This window comes from Onychomys torridus, chromosome 9 (genome assembly GCF_903995425.1).
Source record: "Onychomys torridus chromosome 9, mOncTor1.1, whole genome shotgun sequence".
Taxonomy (NCBI): domain Eukaryota; kingdom Metazoa; phylum Chordata; class Mammalia; order Rodentia; family Cricetidae; genus Onychomys; species Onychomys torridus.
In genome coordinates, this window is record NC_050451.1 from 14,950,114 (window position 1) to 14,955,229 (window position 5,116).

The 5,116-nt window shown below is 39.1% G+C and overlaps 1 pseudogene; it reads left to right on the forward strand.

Moving 5' to 3' along the window:
- Positions 1 to 846: 846 nt before the first annotated feature.
- Positions 847 to 2,830, forward strand: LOC118591185 (annotated as a pseudogene).
- Positions 2,831 to 5,116: the final 2,286 nt, after the last annotated feature.

Sequence of the window (5,116 nt, forward strand, 5' to 3'; positions counted from 1 at the left end):
GGACACCCTTGGCCAGGGCTTTTTGCATCTCAGTCTTTGGGCAAGGCCCATGCTATGGGATGTGACCTCAGCCTGCATGTCTCCTCTGCCAGCTTGGCTTGCCTTGCCTCATTCCCAGGACGCTTGGGTATTTGTTTGGGTGGAAACATTGCAGTGTTTTCTAGTTCTGTCCTGTGGCCTGGCATGATGGGGGCACTTGAAATGTCTGCTTGAAATCTGGGCATACTCTCATGAAACACCAAGCTTACACATAAGCTAAAGCTGTTTTTAAGCCCCTTTGACAAAGTCTGAGGACCTCCTATCCTTCTGCCCAATAAAATATATAAAATAAATACAGAGTCCGCAGAAAGAAGCTGGATAGCTATACATGAAGATTGCTTGTGAGAAAATTCTGGAAATATTTTTGGTTGTTGTGGGAGTGAAAGGGCTTGCTCCTGCCCTCTGCAGGTAGAACTCAGGGATGTTAAACCCAGCATATGCTCCCAATCACTTTCCAGAATCATAAAGCAAATACATAACCCCAAAATACCAGTGGTGTACATCTCTATCTCAGAAGCCTATGGTATGATGATAATCTAAACAAATCACTGTATTATGTTCTCCACAGGCTAAGTTTGTCTTCTAGGAGCTTTTAATAGAGTATGTATGAACATATAAAAGCCTTTGCTGCAGAGTATTATTTCAAAACCTTTAGGTAATGCAAACACAGGTTTTTATGTGATTATTGAAGAATTATAGATCTAAAAAAGCCCTGATGACCTGATTTTTAAGAGGAAGAAGTTAGGCAGCAATCTGAACTGATTTCTGGGGCAAACATGAGCTGCAAGTGCAGATCCATGGTGGAGAATGAATGGCCAGATGGGGAAGTCTGAGACTGAGGAGTGGGTGGAGCCACAGGGAGCACTGGAAGCACTTGAGAATGACCGCAAGAGTGAAGCTCCTTAGACTCGGGATCACCAAGCTGCATTCCATCCCTTTGCTTAGTATTGATGAGGCAAATGCCGTGGAAGCAGGACAAAGACAGGTCTGCTCTTTCTTGCTTCAGACCCCAGCATATAAAAAATAAAAGATTATCTTCAAATGATCCTGGGGAAGCTATGAAAGAGCCCCAAGAGCATGTGAGGAGCCTTGAAAGGCCCAATTTCTTTATAGCCAGGAATTTATCATTGATTTAGGTTGCCATCTCTTCTTTTAATTTTAATTTGTATTTATCTTTGAAATTTTCATACATCTATACAGTGAATCCTGATTATATCCATTCCTCCCTCCCACCCTCCAACTTTTCACAGAATATCCTCTATCACATCTCCCTCCCAACTTTATATCATCCCCTTATAACTTAATTATTTTAACCATTAATGTTGTCCCTGTGTTCTTGGGTGTAGAGTCATCTATCAGGGCATAGGCAGCCAAACAATAATTACCCCTCCCACACCAAAGAAAAATATCTCTTTCCCTTCTCCAGCAGATACCAACTACTGATAGTTCCTCAGTTAGGGAAGGACCTCATTATGGTAGTCCCTCCCTCCTCCATGCTAGAATTTGTAACTTATTCTATTTGGGGCAGCTAACTTCTGCAGCTGTGAGATAATGTGTGTGACAGCCATATCTTGGCAAGAATACACCACTTCACAGCACCACTTCCTATCCTCTGGCTCTTACATTCTTTCTATAACATTCTCTCAGCTTTCAGGGAAGGGATTGATGTAGATGTTCTAACTATGTCTGAGTATTCAACGTTACTTGTTCTCAGCACCTTGAGCAGTAATATGTCTGTACATGACTATTTCCCACTCAAGCTTCTCTGACCAAGGCTGAGAGCAGCACATATCTGTGGATAGAACCAGAGATATTTAGAAGACAATCTATGACACACCTATTTAGAAAAGCAGTATCAGCTGGGTCTCCTTTGCCTTCCTCAGCCATCATGCCACCATCTATTACTTAGGCAAACAGACATTAGAAGAGCTTCCACTTGCTTTCTCTCAGGCTCATGGCACCAGCAAGATGGGCTAGTGTAGCTGGAGTTTCCTCCAGTCCTGCCTGGGCCTGCAGTGGCTCACACCCAAATAAACACACAGACATTTATATCAATTAAAACTGTTTGGCCTAATGGCTCAGGCTTCTTGCTAGCTAGATCTCACATCTTAAATCAACCCATTTCTATAAATTTATACCTTGCCAAGTGGTTCATGGCTTACTGGTATCTTTATACCTTACTTCTTCTCATGGCGGCAGTAGCTGGCAGCATCTCCTGACTCAGCCTTCCACTTCCCAGAATTCTCCTCTCTGCTTGTTGCCTATATTATACTATATTATACTTTCTGCCAGGGTACTGTCCAATCAGCATTTTATTTATCAATCAATCATAGCAACACATTCACAGCATACAGAGCAATATCCACAGCAGGCAAGTGTCAAGGTCTTCATACTGCCAGGAAACTCAGTCACCACAGGGACCAGAAGTGACATGATAAACAATACAAGAAAGCCTTGGTGGGCACAACCTGAAGGTCAACCATTTTGGAAGTGCGTGTTGTGCAAAGGAAATTGTTTTGGAAAAAGTATGGATTGAAGCAAAACAGCAAAATTCTGCTATCAGAAATTGTGTCAGGGTATAACTCATCAAGAATGGCAAGAAGATCACAGTATTCATGCCAAATGATGGCTTTTGAACATTATTGAGGAAAATAAAGTTCTGGTTGGTGGATTTGATTGAAATGGTCATGCTGTAGGTGATATTGTTGGAATTCACTTTAAGGTCATTAAAGTAGCCAATATGTCCTTTTTGGCCCTGTACAAAGGCAAGAAGGAAAGATCAAAATTGTAAATTTTGACAATGGAAGCACACTAATAAATTTTCATATTCTGAAAAAAAACAAGGGTTTCCACTCTAAGAGAACCAATACGCAACAACAATAGCTGTCATATTTATCACTATTGACTATGATCACTAAATAGTGAAAATGGAAAATCATACAAAGAATTAAGTACATAGAGCTTTCACTCAGAAGAAAATTTCCACATCAGCTAACCTCTAGATAGAAGCAATTATGGTGAATTAATTATTGTCATTATATTATTCTTATTCAGTTATTATGAATAAATGAAGAGGTTATGGAGAGATGGAATAAGTGATTGAGTTACTAGCTATAAAATCTCATTGAATAAAAGGAAATGAAAAAATACAAGAGAAAACTTGGGTATGAAAATTATAATATCAAGCTTTTAAAGGATGATGTGGGAATGGGGGTGGGTTGGGGAAAATTCTGGTGGGTGGGAGGAGAGGGGAATCTGTTGTTGGTATATAGAATGGATAGAAAAATCTTTTAATAATAGAAAAAGGTGTTAAGCTGGAAACACCATAAAAATTGCTACATAAAAGACTGTTGTGCTTCTATACCCATCAGTGTTTAAGTGATCTATGATGAAGCATAGAGAATGAATGGGGTAATGGGAAACATTAAATAAGCAAGGTGTTTGCTGAGTTCAGGTCTAGAGGGAAAGTTTGGGCTAAAAACACAGTGAAGACAAAATATTATGTGTTATATTTATCTAAATTTCAAGATTGACAAAAATTAATTTATGAGAATAGAAATCGGGAGAAATAGAAAATCTGGAAATAAATAGAGATAAATAATAAAAATAGAAATAAAAAAAATAGAAATCTGGAAAAGGGTAGATTGGGGATGTGAATTTGAGAACTTTCCAGCGTATTACAAATGTAAATTCCCATTGGGTGCTGGCTAAGGAGAGTATACATTTATCAAAATTCATTGTATCTTCTTAATGCCTGGGCAATTTATTTGCTGTAAATATAAATAAATGTAAAAATATAAATCATTATATATAAGAAAAGAGTAAAAAGAACATTTTTAGAGGTATGTGGTGATAAACAGAACGCTGATAAAAATATTGGATAGTTTTACATTCATAAGGGTTAGGAAACAAGTGGAACACAGATGGGCCAGGAATAGCCTGGTGAAATTTCTTGGAGTCGAGTAGGTAGTATAGCCTAGAAATCCTTTTTTTGGGGGGGAGCAGCTTTTCATATTTTAAATATATTAGTCAAGTTTTCAAAAGATTGTTGTTTCTTTGATTGTTCGTTTTGCTATTGAGGGTGTATCTTCAAACATACTGAAGAATGAAATGATGCAAGCCAAGTAGCATTGTAAGAACCTAGTCAGGTATAGCAGTAGGATTGGAAATCGGCCCCAGAACTCATGGTCAGTTCAGGGTGGACAGTGCTGCAGTGGGCTGAATACAGAATGCTACACACAAGCTCCCGTTTGAACACTTGGTTAGCAGCTGGCACTGCCTTGGGAGGCTGTTGAAATTAGAAAATATAGCATTCCTGGAGGAAGTTGGTCTCTGGAGATGGGACATGAGTTTTGTCTAGATTACTACTGACAGCTCTTAAACTTAAACTTAGCCCATTTCTGTTAATCTATACATTGCCACATTTTCCATGGCTTTACACTATGTGCCATTACATGCTCCTCCCTGGATGGTGGCCTGGCATTTCCTGACTCAAGCTTCCTTTTCCCAAAATGCTCCTTGTCTGTGTATCCCACCTATACTTCCTGCCTGGCTACTGGCCAATCAGCATTTTATTAAACCAAAAGCATTATCCCACAGCACCAATCCTCTTCTTATTTATGCATGTGATACTAACGGCAGATCAGCACCTCATGCTACACAACTCTCAGTTTGATTCTGCTGACTGATTAATATGTTCAGAACTTTCGGAGACTCTGATATCCTTCTCTCCCTCAGACTGCCCTTTGTGCCACTGGGGTAGCTATAAACTTTATCTTCTTTTGCTTTTCTGCTATGAACTCTGAAAAGTGTCAACCCTGTTCTTTTTGCTACTAGCACATCACACATGTGGAACAAGGACCCTCTCTCTCTCTCAGGTACTGGAGAAGTTAGTGTGATTTTGCTTCTCCCAGACTTACTCCAAAATAACCAAATTCAGTCAAATATTTGAAAATTTGCTATTACTTGATGAAGGAAGAAATTAGAGGTATGTGTGCCTTTCGGCCTGGATACAGTTTTTTTTTTATCAACTTGTTTTGCTTTTTATTTTAACATTATTAAAGGTTAATATGCATAT